Below are 20,002 nucleotides of genomic sequence, written 5' to 3'. Positions count from 1 at the left end.
CACATACTTATCTACAAACAAATGTCGACCCGTATCGTCTGTCAAAGATTGACCACTGTAATCATGAAATGCCTCCTCGAAGCGTGTAAAGAAATCTGAGACCGTTTCATCGGGTTTCTGCTTACACGACGTTAGCATGGTCCAATCAATCTTTTTAGAGGGAACAAGCGTCTTTAATTTAGTCAAAATAGCTGCCGGGAGATCTAGAATTAACTGACAAGGCTTACATGCTGGTTCCCTGTCTAAATCTGCAGCATTAATTTCTTTCCAGGTGCCCCCCAATATCGTTTCATCATTATTTTTACGAATTTGCCGCCACATATCAGGTGGCAGAATTAACCCAAAGAACAAATCTATGTCCACAAGAGTCATCACACAAGACGAAATAGCCCCTTCCACCCCTTCATAAAATGCCGCCGGATTTTTTCGAAGATCAGGTAACGAATTTTTCAACGCCATAACGTCTGCTCTATTCCACGGCGTATATACCCAATTATACACAAAATACCCTTTCGCATCCTTTGACAATTTATCATCATCCGTACCTTCCCCTTTAGGTGGAACATACAAAGGCGCGGCTTCACGCATAGGCATAACATGCAATGCAAAACTCTTATCTGAACCACGGAGAGAGCACTCCTTAATCTGCCCATTATTTCCCAAACCGGACTCCTTTTGCCTCCTTTTCCGCTCCTCCCGCAATCCGGCTGTCTCATCCCGTAGCGCGATCAGTTGCTTGAATAGGTCGTCAACATCTGAAAGATCAAAATCACCTTTAGCCAAATTCTCACGATACACTGACAACGATTTAGATTCTAACGTGTCTGAAAGTTCCCGATACGCGCCTACAACTTCATCCGCCAAACTAGACAGAAAATACATTAATTCAAGATCCGACCACGCTTTCTTTTCTGTTAACAACTGCTCCTGAGAAACACAATTCTTATTCACTTTACGAGCCCAACTACGCAAATGAGCGGACCTCGCCGTAGTAAACCTGAGAGCAGATATACCCTTGTGATCCCACTTATCCTGTCCATCGTCCTCTGAATCCCCAGCTGGAGCCGTCGGCGAAACATACGGAGGCGGTGACCGATCTAACAAAGAAAAATCATCAATTTCATTATTAAGGACAGGATAAAGTGGTCGGCGGATAGGAAATTGACCAGTCGTCTGCAATTTACGTTCCCGTTCCTCCCTTTCTTTCTTCTCCTGAGCCTCCTGTTCCTCAAGCTGTAAAGCCTTATCCCGAGCAGCCTTGCGCTGCTCTTTGTCCGCCAAGGCAACCTCACGCTTCATTCGCTCGCGCACCGCTTTCTCCCACATTCGCACGCAATCAAACATATTTTGTCTAGACCTGCGTTGAAACAAACATTGCTCTACAAACTGTACTTTACGTAAATCGAACGACCCATGTAGAGGCCATTGCAATTCAGGATCGGCCTTTGTATACTTATGCCATAATTTGCTGTACATAATAGGGGGAAGGCCATGCTTGATGTACATCTCACGATTTGGTGTTCCCTCTGGGGGAGCCGGCTGTGATTCCGCTAACCTAATTGAGGTACCCTCTCCAAGACAGCACATCCCTCGGAGTGTGCTGAAAACAGGCATGTTCAAAAAGTATCACGAAAGCGTGACACCGTATAAAAAGCCACTTACAGTACTTCACACAAATGTGCCGCTCAGAGGAAAAAAAAAGAAAGTTAGAGAAACATCTCTACATGCCTGCCTATGTGAACTGCACTACACATATAAGTTCAAAGATCACAAATTCACAATGTTAGCTAACTCAAATCAAAACGTAGGACTTCGGCAAGCGTCCAAGGACTACCTTACCGATCACAAATCATAGAACTTCAGCAAGCGTCCGAAGACTACCTCACCGAACACAAAGCTTACCCAAATTCTCAAATGTCCAGATTCCAACTGCCAAGGTCTTGTAAGCCAAATCAGCCAAACGGCACTTTCTCAGCGATACGGACACTCGAAAACTCAGTCGGAGACCGGCGCCACCTGGAAGGTCAGATCGGAAGGAAAGGAAAAAACACCGTGGCAGCCAAGACTCGGGTCACTCGTGGCAGCGAGCGCCCATGGCGAGTTTCCAAGCCTTCGTCACGACCTCTCCTTCGGGCATCCGAGTCGCCGATGAGTCCCTTCATGGTCGCCAATTTGAAGTAATCAGGGTTCCCAAAGCCTACATGTTCCAAGGATGACCCACTTACATTCAAGAACTGTTGGCACGGAAACTGTAAAAGTCAAAGAACAAGTTTATTAAGACCCCATGGGGTGGTGGTACACTCATACAGCACCCTTCGGTAATGCAAGAGGTATCACACCGAACATCGGTGTGACCCTTCTTTTATATGATTCTACAGGTAATAAAACGTACACGCGGCACAAAGTTACAGAACATCATGTACATATAAGGGCATATTTTGGAATACTGCCAGCTCATTGGAGGGTTTCAAACCCACTGGTCAGTTTGCGGCACATTCCTGAGGAACGACTGGTCAGTGTGAACTGCGCATGTGTGGCTTGACCAGTACTAAAAATAGCCTGTTGCTGGGCAGACTGAAGTGGTCAGTGGAACGGACAATGGACTAAAGGGCACGCAGGCCACGAGGCCGTTCATGATCTAAGATGGCCGCCAACACATACAAAATGGCGTTTCTACGTATAGCTAATTTAAGCGGGAATCGTGTAGCAAAGCTAAGCGCTAACCCAGCCATCGTCAAAATACGACAAGTGACAGTCGCTCTTTTTTTCCAACATGGATGGTATGTGTTTACCAGCAACAGGCACGGTTATTAGTTGCATTTATCTACAGTAAAGTACATGGTTCTGGCTTTATTTACCCTTTGATGTCATATTTTACCTGACCCATATAAGGTACTTGTGCCTGGCAAAGGTATTGTATGGCTCTTCAGATGAATAATGCAAACATCCCAACGCTGTTTAAGGCAGAGCCAGGAGTTCTATATAAGAGTTTCTAAACATTTCACCAGAAGCATAAAGGCACAATTGCTTGTATAAATTGCGGAAGTTCATATCACCCAACCGTCTCAGGGGACCAAGAACAAATTGTATACAACTTCCACATGTGATTTTAAAAATGTAGGGGCATATTATCAAGAACAGGCGATAAACTTATTGCCGCTTTATCGGCAGGAAACTGCCACTAAAGCGGCGATAATGGGCTTGATAATATGTCCTTGTGAATTCCCATAGCAGCCCAGGTTCCCACCAGAACATGGGCTTCTATTGGAATCCTCTACAGCGTATTATCAAGCCCATTATTACAGCTTTACCGGCAGTTTCCTGCTGCTAAAGCGGTGATAATTTTATCGCCTGTTCTTGATAATATGCCCCATAGTTTTCCTCCTGAAATGCCCCTGGGGTATAGCTTATGTTGGCAAGAATGATCGAAAGATAAAAACGAAATGGATTGCACACAAAAGCAGCATTCGCACAAGAAATGAGAAATCTAAAGTAGCCTCACATTTCAACAGCTATGGGCACAGCGCCAGTCAATTGAGATTTACAGTTCTGCAATGTAAGGCGTACACCTGCTGCGCCCCCATGGCACCGTCTGTAATAGGGCCACAGGTCGCTTCGCTGTTTATGGCTCCTGAAGTACGTCCTTGTTTTGACTATGTAAACACATTACCTACAAAAGTACTACAGCTGGGCCATCTCTGCACCAATAGGACTTATAAATGTTAAATTTCCCAATAAGTACCTTGACTGTTTCAACTATATAAATGTTAAGGGCCTCGTTTATGAGAAATGACGCATCGCTGTGTGAAAACAGATGTGTCACTCTTCATTGTGCCCTCCTTGTGACATGATTGATGCTTCATATTTATAATATAACGCATCATGTCGCCAGGAGCTACAGATACGTTAATATATTGGACGGATCTGTAGGCGCAAAAGTGACGCATTGCTGGAGTGTGTCCAAAAGTGATGCAACTCCAGCAATGCATCCTTTCACTTGGGGCCAGCCTCATGTGAAAGGGCTTGCGTCAGTCTTATGCCTGCTGTGAGGCAGGCATATGATATTGACGCATTTGCATCCTAGAAGTGGCGCAGTGCAATCTCATAGATTTAACTGTGTCACTCCCATGACCCTTTCTTGCGTCAGAACGCCCCCCTGCATACATTATACCTGACGCAGGTATAATGTAGCGCAGGGGTTTACACAGTGACGTATCTACCTAGATGAGTCACTTTGTAAATATGGTGCAACAAGGCACATTGTTTATGCCACTGGTGCGGCACAAAAAGTGACGCACCGGCGGCGTAAAAGTGATGCATAGTCTCATAAATGAATCCTTAAGTGATCAGGGTTTAGCAGCATTTGTTGTGCGCTCCTTTTCAGAGTATCATTTGTTTATTGGTTGTTTTACCATTCCCTAGGATAGTGTACCCCTGAAGAAGGGCGCGGCCCGAAATGCATCGGAAGTGTGTGGGCACACCATGGCCTTTTTAAGGGAAGGCCACCATGCTGTGCACCTGGAATGAAGGTCAATGCATCAGGATGAAAAAGTGAAGAAACAAACAACACTCTGGTTCAAGAGGGATGATTACACGCAAGGAATCCAACAAAACGTTGTTAAAATGAACCTTGAGGAGGAGGGTATATGGGGGACGCCGCTGTGAGAAGGTGGCCTGATATGCAGTGGTCACTTTTCTAGTGCCCACTATGTATCAGTCCAGCAACCCTTATTGATGATTGGTTGTAAGTCAACCTTATAGACCAGCTATCCTAGTAGCATGGATACGAGCAGTCTAAGGCTAAAGACTCGAGAGGGCGTGTTAAGCCAGCTGTTTACCACACATATACCCCTTGAATACCCAGTGAAAGGACACCACACAAGTGTTATGAAAATAAACAGTTATTTATTAAAGATCACAACAGCCCTGTACTCTTTATGAGGACAGGGTACTAAGCACAAACCAAAACTCTTACAAAAATACTTAAGTTAGCACAGTATATACAAATGCCCGAGGGGCACGGAAAACCATATACTCTGAAAGTGGAATGCGAAATTCCTAGCAGGTAAGTACAGTACTAATAGCTTTTGGAATCGCTAGGACTTGACTAGGGAATCGTTAGATTATGTCTAGGAGGCCTAGGGGACTCGGGTGCAGTGTGTGCACTCTCACGCGAGATGCGGGACAAAAGTCTATGGTAGCTAGGAATTAGAAAGTTAGTGTTCTCGGGCGAACCCGACCTGGTAGGGAGAAAACGAAAGTAGATTCTGACCCTTGGATAGTGAGGCTATGCTGGGGCACCGAAATGCCGAAGTTACCTAGCCCAGGGGCTGCAGCTGCATAGGTCTGAAAAGACGTCGGGAATCCTCGTAGACGGACCAGGAGCCGGAAGAAAAGATGCTGGCCGGTGACCAGTGAAGAAAGTTCAGTCGGATCCAAGCCTGGATCTTGAAGATAGATGACACCTGAAAGCAGAGGGGACCAAGTTCGAGACTACTAGCCAGTAGTCAGTGGGCACCAGGAGGGCACCGGATGGTAGCCACCTCGACTAGGTGAGTGGGTGACGCTTGACTCGAAGATCTCACGGACCAGGAGGCGTTGTCGGCGACCAGGATGGAGGATCGAGCTGTCCCACGAAGATAGAAGCTGTCGGCGTCGCTGGACCCAGGATTGGGCAACAAAGCCTTGGCAAATTCAAGCCCACGCGGTGGACCTAAAATGGCGTCTGGAGTGGACCAGGAGGGTCCGGGGTGCCTCTCTTGAAGAAGGAAGCAAAGGCCAGCCTGGAGCAACCAGACCAGCAGTCGTGAAGTCGTTGGGCGTCGTTCAGAGGGCCACAAGCCAGCCGGCTAGTAGCCAAACAACGCGGTGCACAGCAAACAGCAGAAGGGCCCCACGCAGATCGTGGAGATGCAGGGGGGCTGATCTTGGGTGCTGGAGCTGCGCAGGGTCGGGGCTTCTCGGACCCCAAAGCACTCACCAGTGGAGGACACGGTGGGCTTGCAGTAAAGATGTCGTGCAGTCTTGGCGATCGTCGGTCCCTTGAGGTCTCGTCGCACTCACGGTTCTCAGCTGGGCTGTAGAGGTGAGTAGAGGTCAGAGGGGCCAGGGAAGCCGGGTCTCGTCGAGCTGGGTCGTCGGATTCGTGATGAAGGACTTGCAGCAGACCGCAGTGTTCTTTAGGATGGTGCCTGCGGATGCAGGGTGACTACTCCTTAGCCACAAGGGAGAATCTTGAAGAAGAAATCGTGAAGTCCTTTCGAAGAAAGTGGTATCTTGATTCCAAAGATGATCTAATTTGAACAGGGGGCCCGCTCCTATCTTTATACTAAAAAAGGGGGCTGACCCGGTGACTAGGTCCTGCCTATGGGTGGGACCAGGAGGGGGGTGGTTACACCCCTCTCCCCTGCCGGACTTCCCCAGGCCAGGGGCTGGTGTGCCCCTGGAACTGGTTCTGACTGGCCTATGCGTAGTGAGCACCGGGGTGCCACTCAGCAGTCACCTTCCTGAAAAGCCCTGCCTACCCAGGATACACAAAACCATGTCTGGGACGGTGCTAGCACCGCCCCTGACAGGAAACCCTTTGTCCAGGCTCCCCTCGCTGGAAGGACTCCCAGCTGTAGGGGGTCAGACTCGTGTCTGTGGTGGCAGCATCCATTTTGTGGAGCTGAGGCTTCAGTTAACTTTAACCGGGGTTCACAGTTACATACATGTCGTGTCCCTCTAGAAGGGTGGAATGCTAACCCCGTCGCCAGAATTGGCGAGGGGTTAGTATTCCAATTCGTATGACACCTTACTCGACATGTTTTGATAAAGCAATACCAAAGATAGCATTTAACCGCGAGGATTATAATGCACTTAAGAGTATATGGTATGCGATATCATGGAACAGCTATTAGGACTTGATTCCGCAAGCTGCAGACAGGCTCAGCTCATGCCAGAGCACCATCTCACACGATTCCAAGCACTCTGCCTTCAGGATTGTCAAGGCCTGCCATAGGAGTGACTGATAGGAATCTGTGTGTCCCTTTTAGGGTTAGGTATAGGTATACTACACCTACAGCAAAGGGTGATTACACGACTTTGCCCCAGCTGTCATGCAGCCAGTTGTGTCAAATTTAGGAGGCCAGCCAGGGGTGGCACAATACGTGCTGCAGCCCCTGGCAGCCCTGGGTACACCTATGCCCTGAGTTACAGGGTCTGATAAGGTGGCCCAGTACCAATTGGTAGATGCACCTAGGGTACATGAGGTAATTTAGAAAGAGAACAGCCAGGCTGTGGGTCTGATTGGCAGGCCCACAGCCAGAGAAAGTCGTAAACCAGTGAAACAAAAGCAAAAAATCTGGGTGATCATAGGATTGCAGACCCTACTCTCCTACATGACCCCCCCCCAAACTTTGGGACAATAAGCTAACCTTGACCAGGTGAGTCTTCTTGTTCTAAGTGGAAATATCTGGAGAGCCCATCGGCATTGCCATGATCAGTACCAGGTCTATGTTCCACTGTAAAGTCCATCCCCTGTAGGGAAATGGACCACCTAAGCAGTTTGGGGTTTTCACCCTTCATCTGATTTAGCCACAAGAGGGGCTTATGGTCGGTCTGAATCTTGAAGTGAGTGCCAAACAAGTATGGCCTCAGCTTCTTCAGGGCCCAAACCACAGCAAAGGCCTCCCTCTCAATAGCTGACCAATTCTTCTCTCTGGGGGTCAGCCTTCTGCTTATAAAAGCAATGGGCTGATCCTGACCATCAAAATTCAGTTGAGAAAGAACAGCTCCCACACCCAACTCAGAAGCATCTGTTTGGACAATGAATGGTTTGGAGTAGTCTGGACTCTTAAGGATAGGTGCTGTGCACATGGCCTGCTTTAGGTCATCGAATGCTTTTTGACAGCCTGCTGTCCACTGAACCTTTTTTGGCATTTTCTTACTTGTCAGTTCATTTAATGGTGTCACAATGGAACCATAGTTCCTGACAAATTTTCTGTAGTATCCAGTCAGGCCCAAGAAAGCTCGAACCTGAGTCTGGGTGGTTGGAGGAGCCCAGTCCCTGATTGACTGTATTTTGCTCTCCAGTGGCTGAACCTGGCCTCCACCTACAAGGTGGCCCAGGTATACAACCTGTGTCTGCCCTATCTGGCACTTGGTGGCCTTGATAGTGAGGCCTGCTGCTTGCAGAGCCTCTAACACTTTCCTCAGGTGGACCAGGTGATCCTCCCAGGTGGAGCTAAAGACAGCAATATCATCTAGATATGCTGCACAGAAGTCATCCAGCCCAGTAAGGACTTGATTCACCAACCTTTGGAAGGTGGCAGGTGCATTTTTCAGACCAAAGGGCATTACCACAAATTGATAATGCCCACCAGGGGTTGAAAATGCTGTTTTGGGCTTGGCATCCTCAGCTAACCTGATTTGCCAATACCCAGCTGTTAAGTCAAATGTACTTAAGTAGTTGGCAGAAGCCAATCTATCTATAAGTTCATCTGCCCTTGGTATTGGATGGGCATCAGTCTTAGTGACTGCATTGAGACCCCTGTAGTCTACGCAAAACCTCATCTCTCTCTTACCATCTTGGGTGTGAGGCTTTGGCACTAGAACTACTGGACTAGCCCAAGGGCTATCTGAGGGTTCAATGACTCCCAATTCCAACATTTTCTGCACTTCAGTTTTTATGCAGTCTCTAACATGATCAGGCTGCCTGTAGATTTTACTCTTGACTGGCAGGCTGTCACCAGTGTCAACCTCATGGGTGCACCAATTGGTCTGACTGGGTGTCAGAGAGAACATACGTCTGAAAGACTGAAGAACCTGTTTACAGTCTTTCTGCTGATGTTCAGAGAGGCTGCCACAAAAGACAACACCATCTACTGACCCATCATCAGGATTCTGAGTGAGCAGGTCTGGGAGAGGGTCACTCTCTTCCTCCTGTCCCTCATCTATGGCCATGAGCAAGCTCATGTCCTTCCTGTCGACATATGCTTTGAGCCTGTTGACATGGAGTACCCTATGGGGACTCCTGGGAGTTCCAAGGTCCACCAGGTAGGTGACCTCTCCCTTTTGCTCAAGGATTGTGTGGGGCCCAGACCATTTGTCTTTGAGTGCTGCTGGGGCCACTGGCTCCAGCACCCACACCTTCTGTCCAGGCTGATAAACAGTCAGGACAGCCTTTTGGTCATGCCAAGCTTTTTGAAGTTCTTGACTGGCCTTAAGGTTTTCTGATGCCTTCTCCATATACTCAGCCATCCTGGAGCGGAGACCAAGTACATAGTCCATTATGTTGGTTGCAGGCTTTTTGAGAGGTCTCTCCCATCCTTCCTTCACCAAACACAAGGGGCCTCTCACAGGATGCCCATACAAAAGTTCAAAAGGGCTGTAGCCAACCCCCTTTTGTGGGACCTCTCTGTAAGCAAACAGAAGGCAGGGCATCAGGACATCCCATCTACGCCTGAGTGTTTCAGGTAGTCCATGAATCATCCCTTTTAGGGTCCTGTTGAACCTTTCAACAAGCCCATTGCATTGTGGGTGATAGGGTGTAGTGAATTTGTAATTGACACCACACTCCTTCCACATAGCAGTTAAATAGCTTGACATGAAGTTTGCACCTCTGTCAGAGACAACCTCCTTAGGGAAGCCCACTCTGGAGAACACTCCAACTAGGGCCCTTGCCACCACAGGGGCTGTGGTGGTCCTAAGTGGAATAGCTTCAGGATACCTGGTGGCATGATCCACTACCACCAGTATAAACTTGTGCCCTGATGCTGTCTGGGGTTCCATTGGACCAACAATGTCAATCCCCACTCTTTCAAAGGGCACCCCCACCACAGGCATTGGTATAAGGGGGGCCTTTGTTGTGCCACCTGACTTACCACTGGCTTGGCAAGTGACACAGGAGCGACAAAACTCCTTGGTATCCTCATTCATGTGAGGCCAGTGAAAGTGTGAGACAAGCCTGTCCCAAGTCTTTGTCTGGCCTAAGTGTCCTGCTAAGGGAATCTCATGGGCCAAGGTAAGTAGGAAACCTCTCTGAGACAAGGGTACAACCAGCCTCCTGGTCATGCCAGGCTTGGGGTCTCTTGACTCAGTGTACAGGAGTCCATCTTCCCAGTATACCTTGTGGGTACCTGTGGCGTTCCCAGCAGCCTCAGCAGCAGCCTGCTGTCTGAGGGGTTCAAGAGAAGGGCAGCCTAACTGGTCCTTCCCCAGGTCTTCCCTTGAGGGTCCCCCTGAACCCAAGAATTCAACTTGATCAAGTTCAAACTCTCTAGGCTCAGTTTCCCTCAATTCCTGCAGGTCAGCCTCCTCTGAGACTTGATCCACAACCTGGGGCAAGGGGGAAGGCACAGCCTTAACCCTACTGCTCTTTTTCTTGGAAGGTGTCTGGTCCATTGTTCCAGGATCCAGCACCTGTTCAGTGGGGCATCTTCTGGCCTGTGACCTAGTCACAGCAAACACATGTGCTGGCAAACCTAACATTTCCAGATGAGTCCTCTGCTCCACTTCTGACCATTGTGATGACTCCAAATCATTGCCCAACAAACAATCCACTGGGAGGTCTGAACTAACTACAACCTTCTTTTGGCCAGTTACCCCTCCCCAGGAGAAAGCTACAATTGCCATACTATGATTGGTAGTGACATTGCTTGCATTGGTCACCAGGAATTCTGTACCTGGCATGATCTGTCCAGGGTCCACAAAGCTAGGTGTCACCATTGTGACACTGGCACAAGTGTCCCTATAGGCCTGAGCCATTTTTCCATTAATAAAAGGTGTCTGTCTGTATTTGCCCAAAGTATTGGGACTTATGTCAGGGGACATATCCATATCCCCTGTACTGACAAGGACAGCCTGAGTGAGGGTGCCAACTAAGTTGTCACTCCCCTCAGAACCCAGGGTTAACCCTACTAAACCCTTGGGAGGTGCACTACCACTGCTGGCTGTACTAGGGGGCACAGGTGCCTTAGGGGCTGCAGTGGCAGGAGTCTGCCCTCCTCCTTTCTTGGTGCACTCACTAAACCAGTGAGTTTTACTTTTGCAGTATTGGCACCACCTTTTAGATTGGCCTTCTTTCTTCTTTTGGGGAGCCTGACCCCCACCCTCTTTGGGTTGTTGGGGACCTGTCGAAGACTTCTGGTCATTTTGTTCCCCTTTCGAATCCTTACCCTTCTGGTCTGCTTTCTTCTGACCACCTTGATTCTGGCCCTGGTTCTGTTTAACTCTTGTTCTAACCCATCTGTCTGCCTTCTTTCCCAATTCTTGGGGAGAGGTCAGATCTGAGTCAACAAGATGCTGATGCAACAACTGGTTCTGACAATTGTTTAAAATTTGCTCTCTCATCATCAAATTGTACAATCCTTTATAATCAGTAACCTTACTGCCCAGCAACCAGCCCTCAAAAGCCTTAGTGGCACAATCTACAAAGTCAGCCCAATCTTGAGACTGAGTTTTCTGGGTATCCCTGAACAGCACCCTGTACTGCTCAGTGGTTAGGCCAAACCCATCAACCAGTGCATTTTTCAAGACTTGGTAATCATTAGCATCCTCCACCCTTGTGGTGAGGAGCTTGTCTCTTCCTTTACCCTCAAAGGAGAGCCACAAGATAGCTGCCCACTGACTTGGGGGAACACCTTGCACAGTGCAGGCCCTCTCCAAAGCAGTAATCCATTTGTGGATGTCATCCCCTTGTTTAAAGGGGGGCACTATCTTACCAAGGTGTTTTGTATCAAAACTCCTTTCCCTATTGCTAGGTACAATGCTGCCACCAGTGGGGACTGTCCCACTCAATTGTTGCTCTCTAGCAAAGGCAAGCCTCTCTTTGGCCAGGGCAAGTTCTTCCCTTTCAATCCTCAGATTGGCTGCCTTTTCCTTAGCTTCATACATTCTCCTCTGGGGAGATGTCATTCCCCTTTGAGAGGAACGTTGAGAGCCATTGGTATGAAGGGATCTGATAGAGCCTCTTGATAGAGATCTATCTCGTCCATTCCCAATGTTAAGCTGACCTGAGAGTGGCCCCAAGGGTCCCCTAGTGCCCATCTCATGTCTGCTTAAGTTGGACCTGGTTAGTCTGCTGACTTCTACCTGTTCCTTTTCTGCCTCATCCCCTGATACCACATCATCATCCTCATCATCAGCATCATCTGCTTCCTGAAGGGGATGGTCCTGGGCATCAAAGGGACCCTGTAAGGAGGGCATGTTGCCATCTGAATTAGAAGGGTCTGGGTTACCAGCCCTCCTTGCATCATGAGTCTCTAAGAGACCAATCAGAAAGGCAGTTGTGGGGTTAGACCCCTGCTTAATCTTCCTAGAGGTACACACTTGTCGTAACTCATGGAAGCTAAGCGCAGTATATCTTGAAGGGATGACCTGTGGAGGGTCAACTGACACAAGGGGAACCTCAGTGTTTCCTCCTTTGTCCGACATACTGTTTCTAGTGTGGTGTAAGTGATGCACCTACCTACACTATGTGTTTACCTACTGATCCCTTGCTAAGAGTTGCAGCCAAGGTGTGCTAAGCCTTGAGGAGCTACAACAGCTGGTTCAGTAGAACTCAGAGTATTCTAAGCTTTAGTTATGTGTACCTAACAGTACTTATGTGATCTTTCAACAAGATATTCTTAGGATACGTGTGGTAAAACAACAGCAAGCTCAAATCCCACCGCTGCCACCAATGTGAGAAGGTGGCCTGATATGCAGTGGTCACTTTTCTAGTGCCCACTATGTATCAGTCCAGCAACCCTTATTGATGATTGGTTGTAAGTCAACCTTATAGACCAGCTATCCTAGTAGCATGGATACGAGCAGTCTAAGGCTAAAGACTCGAGAGGGCGTGTTAAGCCAGCTGTTTACCACACATATACCCCTTGAATACCCAGTGAAAGGACACCACACAAGTGTTATGAAAATAAACAGTTATTTATTAAAGATCACAACAGCCCTGTACTCTTTATGAGGACAGGGTACTAAGCACAAACCAAAACTCTTACAAAAATACTTAAGTTAGCACAGTATATACAAATGCCCGAGGGGCACGGAAAACCATATACTCTGAAAGTGGAATGCGAAATTCCTAGCAGGTAAGTACAGTACTAATAGCTTTTGGAATCGCTAGGACTTGACTAGGGAATCGTTAGATTATGTCTAGGAGGCCTAGGGGACTCGGGTGCAGTGTGTGCACTCTCACGCGAGATGCGGGACAAAAGTCTATGGTAGCTAGGAATTAGAAAGTTAGTGTTCTCGGGCGAACCCGACCTGGTAGGGAGAAAACGAAAGTAGATTCTGACCCTTGGATAGTGAGGCTATGCTGGGGCACCGAAATGCCGAAGTTACCTAGCCCAGGGGCTGCAGCTGCATAGGTCTGAAAAGACGTCGGGAATCCTCGTAGACGGACCAGGAGCCGGAAGAAAAGATGCTGGCCGGTGACCAGTGAAGAAAGTTCAGTCGGATCCAAGCCTGGATCTTGAAGATAGATGACACCTGAAAGCAGAGGGGACCAAGTTCGAGACTACTAGCCAGTAGTCAGTGGGCACCAGGAGGGCACCGGATGGTAGCCACCTCGACTAGGTGAGTGGGTGACGCTTGACTCGAAGATCTCACGGACCAGGAGGCGTTGTCGGCGACCAGGATGGAGGATCGAGCTGTCCCACGAAGATAGAAGCTGTCGGCGTCGCTGGACCCAGGATTGGGCAACAAAGCCTTGGCAAATTCAAGCCCACGCGGTGGACCTAAAATGGCGTCTGGAGTGGACCAGGAGGGTCCGGGGTGCCTCTCTTGAAGAAGGAAGCAAAGGCCAGCCTGGAGCAACCAGACCAGCAGTCGTGAAGTCGTTGGGCGTCGTTCAGAGGGCCACAAGCCAGCCGGCTAGTAGCCAAACAACGCGGTGCACAGCAAACAGCAGAAGGGCCCCACGCAGATCGTGGAGATGCAGGGGGGCTGATCTTGGGTGCTGGAGCTGCGCAGGGTCGGGGCTTCTCGGACCCCAAAGCACTCACCAGTGGAGGACACGGTGGGCTTGCAGTAAAGATGTCGTGCAGTCTTGGCGATCGTCGGTCCCTTGAGGTCTCGTCGCACTCACGGTTCTCAGCTGGGCTGTAGAGGTGAGTAGAGGTCAGAGGGGCCAGGGAAGCCGGGTCTCGTCGAGCTGGGTCGTCGGATTCGTGATGAAGGACTTGCAGCAGACCGCAGTGTTCTTTAGGATGGTGCCTGCGGATGCAGGGTGACTACTCCTTAGCCACAAGGGAGAATCTTGAAGAAGAAATCGTGAAGTCCTTTCGAAGAAAGTGGTATCTTGATTCCAAAGATGATCTAATTTGAACAGGGGGCCCGCTCCTATCTTTATACTAAAAAAGGGGGCTGACCCGGTGACTAGGTCCTGCCTATGGGTGGGACCAGGAGGGGGGTGGTTACACCCCTCTCCCCTGCCGGACTTCCCCAGGCCAGGGGCTGGTGTGCCCCTGGAACTGGTTCTGACTGGCCTATGCGTAGTGAGCACCGGGGTGCCACTCAGCAGTCACCTTCCTGAAAAGCCCTGCCTACCCAGGATACACAAAACCATGTCTGGGACGGTGCTAGCACCGCCCCTGACAGGAAACCCTTTGTCCAGGCTCCCCTCGCTGGAAGGACTCCCAGCTGTAGGGGGTCAGACTCGTGTCTGTGGTGGCAGCATCCATTTTGTGGAGCTGAGGCTTCAGTTAACTTTAACCGGGGTTCACAGTTACATACATGTCGTGTCCCTCTAGAAGGGTGGAATGCTAACCCCGTCGCCAGAATTGGCGAGGGGTTAGTATTCCAATTCGTATGACACCTTACTCGACATGTTTTGATAAAGCAATACCAAAGATAGCATTTAACCGCGAGGATTATAATGCACTTAAGAGTATATGGTATGCGATATCATGGAACAGCTATTAGGACTTGATTCCGCAAGCTGCAGACAGGCTCAGCTCATGCCAGAGCACCATCTCACACGATTCCAAGCACTCTGCCTTCAGGATTGTCAAGGCCTGCCATAGGAGTGACTGATAGGAATCTGTGTGTCCCTTTTAGGGTTAGGTATAGGTATACTACACCTACAGCAAAGGGTGATTACACGACTTTGCCCCAGCTGTCATGCAGCCAGTTGTGTCAAATTTAGGAGGCCAGCCAGGGGTGGCACAATACGTGCTGCAGCCCCTGGCAGCCCTGGGTACACCTATGCCCTGAGTTACAGGGTCTGATAAGGTGGCCCAGTACCAATTGGTAGATGCACCTAGGGTACATGAGGTAATTTAGAAAGAGAACAGCCAGGCTGTGGGTCTGATTGGCAGGCCCACAGCCAGAGAAAGTCGTAAACCAGTGAAACAAAAGCAAAAAATCTGGGTGATCATAGGATTGCAGACCCTACTCTCCTACAGCCGCTCTCAGGAAGGGGGGACACATTTGATTCATTTCTGGCCAATGCCCATGATCAAAAGGAGATGCCCTCGTGCAACCAATCAATTCTGATGAAGTGATTCCACCTCAGTTGGTTGCCAGTCCCCCAGTCGTATACCGGAGTGGGATGCACACACCAAATGTATCAATAGACTTAAGGAACATTGCAGGGGCGTCATCCGCATCATTCTGGAGCGCAAACTTGTTTCACGAGGAGGCAGTCACAATTTGAGGCCATCAAGGCTTTTCTTGCAGAATTTAGAATTCTGTCTTCGACGTGCAAAGTTCGATGGTAATTTAGATAACTATTTTAGGAACCCAATTGTGGTCAAAAGCGCTTTTAAAAGAAACCACAACTTAATGAAACATTAGAAATAGCCAGGGAGATCAAAAGGCTGACTCAGGCTTCCAAACAGCTGGATGAAATGAAATGAAAAGTGATATTTCTAAAGCGCTGACTGCCACTCCCAAAGGAACCCCCTGGCGCTGGTATGGAGGAGAGAAGAAGCTCTGATGGTCTTAAGTGAGAGAGACAGAGTTCATCTGAGGATCCGAAAATCCATGGGGCAGATTACCAAGCAATAGCGATAATTATCGCTATTGCTTGGTTAGAGACAAAAATTTACCGCTGAGCTGCGGCGATTTTTACCGCAAATAAACCTTGGTATTACCAAGGTTTGTCGCAAATGCGATAAAAATCGGCCGCAATGCATGAATATCGCTGAAAAGTCCGCGATATTCATGCATTACCGAGCTAATGCTCTTAGCCATGTTATCCACCTCCCATTGGATAACATGGCTAAGAACTGCTCAGGGCAGGTGTTAGCTTTTGGAGATATTCGTGCTTAGCGCGAATATCTCCAGAAGTTGGTAATAGGAGATAGCGATGTTAGCGACTGTTTTCAGTCGCTAACATCTTGGCACGCCCACTTTGCATGTCATTAGTGATAAATATCACTGACATGCAAAGCAGGGCCCAAGATGGTCGCTATCTCCTACTAGCTGTCGCTAACTGGTGTTAGCGACAGCTAGGTAATAGGGAGATCATTTTATCTCCGCTTTCTTGGCTTTTAAAGCCAAAAAAGTGGAGATAAACCCCTTGATAATATGCCCCCAAGTTTTTAGTGCTTTTCTTTATTGTGTTTCAGATTTAACCTTCTCAGGTGCATTGGCAATAGGTTCCAAGCTCGGAATAAAGGCAAGAAGCAGGGTGTGGCTGAGCTGTAAGAAGTGCAAACCCAAGTAAACCTACAGTGCAATAAAGGACAACAGGAAGGGCGAGAAGACAGATAGTAGCTCTAAGGAATGCCTCAGGGGTGGGTCCTCCACTCACAAGGCCAATGCAAAAGGGTGTCCTACTGTCGGTGAAACTTGTTTAAAATGTAAACAAATGGGGCATTTTTTACTCTGTGCAGGACTGTGCAGAAGCTGGCATCCATCATGGACTAGGAGGTCGCCGGAAGCCACAGCGACTCAGCGGAGGAGGGTTCAGGCAGCAGAGTTGTTCTGTCCATTACAATGGTGGAGACGAGTCACAGAATGTATGTCGCAAAGAAAGGAGACAGCATTTTGGGGTGGAAAGACCATGGTGCATTAGGGATGTTGTGGAGGCCGGGCGCGGACGTCCCATTTCTGTAGTCTGGCCTGTTGTTCCTTTGTTACCTGGTTACCAAATGTTGGATGCGCTTGAAGGACTGTTCGGAGACTGACTAGGCTTAGTCAAGTGCTTTAAACATGAAATGTTGCTGTAGGAAAATACTGTACCGGTGGTGCACGCGGTTAGAAATGTTCCTCCGAGTGTAAGGATCAGTTGAAAGATGAGTTAGCTAGCCTGTGTTCAGAAAAAAGCTACAGAACCGGTTGATTTCTCCCAGTGGATATCCACCATCGTTTTGGCCAAAAAGAAGAATGGGACCTCTGTTGACCTCAGGTCACTTCATAAAAACATCCTAGTGCATTGTTCCTCCTTACCCAAGATTCAGGAGATGTTGGGATAACTGGGTGGCGCCAAGGTTTTCTCCACCATAGACCCGATGGCAGCTCACCGCCAGGTTGAATTAAACATGTACTCCAGATAATCAAATGCGTTCAATACCCGCTTTAATACCTATAGATTGATGAGGTTACCATTCGGTCTAGCTTCAGCTGCACCAGTCTTCCAAAGTTAACGTTTTGGCTTTTTGGGAACTGTAAGGAAGTGTTGGGAGGAAGTGATGATATCCTGGTATTTACTGAAAGTGAAGAGGAGCACTTGAGGGTTCTGGGCATGTTAAGAGTCCAAGGGTTCACTGTGAAGGAATCAAAATATTGTTTTAGGGAACCAGCGGTCGAGTATCTGGAGCTTGATCAAATGCAGTCCTGAGGCTGCAGGTAAGGACCAACTAAGATAATTTCTGGGCGTTTGCGAGCACTACTCCAGGCTCATAGGCATCTTTGCTCTTCAAACAGGACCACTCTGGAAACATTTACGCAAAGGGGAAATCTATGAGTGGGGGTTGAGGAGCACAAAGCATTCGCAGCTTTAAAGAAATGAGTTTTTGGAGGCCCGGGCACTTCACCCACTCAGAGATGCTGTGATCTCCATTGTGACAGTAGTTGCCGGTGGAGTTGGGTTGGGCGCTGGTCTTTCCCAGATGCTATATGGGAAAGAAAGTGCTGTTGCCATTCACCTCGAGGTGCCTGTCCTCAACGGAGCACAACTATAGCATGATCAAAAGGGAGGCGCTGGCATGTGTGTGGGCAACAAGGCCTTTCGTGAAATATTTGTGGGGATGGAAGTTTTCGCTTATCATGGACTATAAACCTCTAGGATACCTGTTCTGAAAAGACATTAAACAAGCCAAGTCCTGGATTAGAAAGACTTCTTGCTAGTTTGTATGAATTCAACTTCCATGGCAAACACATTCCTGGGGTTAAGGACGCGAGGGCAGATTTCCAGTCCAGATGTCCGGTCAGCAGCAGTGATGGTGGGTCCAGAGAGGAGGACATCAAATGCATTGTTGGTAAGCTGGATGGGGGATGAGATTGTGGCTCTCGGGGTAAGCAGTATCCTTCTGGGAATGGGAAGAATGTGTCATGCTTGACAGTTGCCAACCAACGCTGAAGAGATTCATCATTGGGGACTGGCCCCATGAAGGGAATGTGAGCAATGATTTCCAGCCTTATTTTAGGATCAATAAGGTGTCCATAGAGGGCAGGTTGGAGCTGCGTGGAAGGCTGTTGATTCCCCTGGTTACCCTTAGAGCTTGGTTGATGAGAAAGGCTCATCTGGGTCATGTGGGTACGACAGGCACAAAGAAAAGAGTACATCATTGTTTACTGTGGCCTGGCACGGACAGTCTTGTGAATTTATAAGACCCCCTTACGCCCAGTTGAGTTTGCTAATGGTCCATGGAAAAGCTGGGTATGGACTCTGTGGGCCCCATGTACGATTCACCAGCAACCACGTGATACACTTTGGTGGTTGTAGACTATTTTTCCTAAATGGGTAGAATGCAAGTTCATGAGGAAACCCCACACCGTGGCTGTCATTGATTTTCTATCTTCACTATTCAGAAGAGAAGGTTTCCCCAAGCAATGGTCACTGATAATGGTGGGCAATGTAAGTCTAGTGCAATGTTCTAGTTTTGTCAGCTGCCAAGGTATCAAACATCTATTGTTTGCCATTTATAACCCACAACAGAATGAAATGGTGGAAAGGGTCAATAGAATTCTGAAGCAAACCATATAAGTATCTGGAACTACCGATGTGATGATATAAGTTCATCCATTATTTTAAGTGATCGTTATGGGATTTACGGGTGCTGGGGATAGCGTTTGTTCTTCTTTTGACTCTTGGATCAGGAAACATGGTGAGAAAAGTACTGTATTATTTGTGTCTCTCAAGAACTGAAAGCATGTGTTCATAACTTAAAAAGAAGATCTAATACACAAAAAGGAAGTCTTGTCTCTGCTCTCTCTGGATACTGGAAGTACTGTTGACTCACCCTGGAGACAGAAGTCCTATTTTTACAGACCCATTCATACGTATTTCTAAGGTCACATATTTACAATGGCAAACATCCTCACCCAAAGGTTGCAACTCTTACAGTTGTCTCCAAGGTAGCAAAGGTTTGGGGCCCTTGACATGAACCAGTGCTGATGGGCTTGCCTTTGGTACACCAGAGTAGTGAAAGCATCACCTGGGCTCTCCTCTGAATCCTCTTCCACACAGAATCTGGAAAAGAGCGGTACCGGAGGCATGGAAGCAAGCACTAGTAAGTCCTCTGCTTAAGAAATCCTCCCTAGACCCCACAGTCACGGCACATTTCAGACCCATCGCTCTCTTGCTATACCAGATTAAAATCCTAGAGAAAGTAGTTAGCAAGACCCTGTCATGCTATCTAGAGGATAACCATCTGCTAGATCGGGATCAATTTGGCTTCGGCCCGGGCCACAGTACTGAGACTGCCCTGGCTACCGTAATGGACTATCTACGTATGTGTGCCAACAAAGGAGATGCTACTGTCCTAGTGTTGCTAGATATGTCGGTCGCATTTGATACGGAGAAACTAGACCTTTACTGCCATCTTAGATTTGCTCACCTGCCGAATATTCTTAA

Source organism: Lissotriton vulgaris, unplaced genomic scaffold (genome assembly GCF_964263255.1).
Source record: "Lissotriton vulgaris unplaced genomic scaffold, aLisVul1.2 SCAFFOLD_3302, whole genome shotgun sequence".
Lineage (NCBI taxonomy): Eukaryota > Metazoa > Chordata > Amphibia > Caudata > Salamandridae > Lissotriton > Lissotriton vulgaris.
This window is presented reverse-complemented; position numbering follows the sequence as displayed.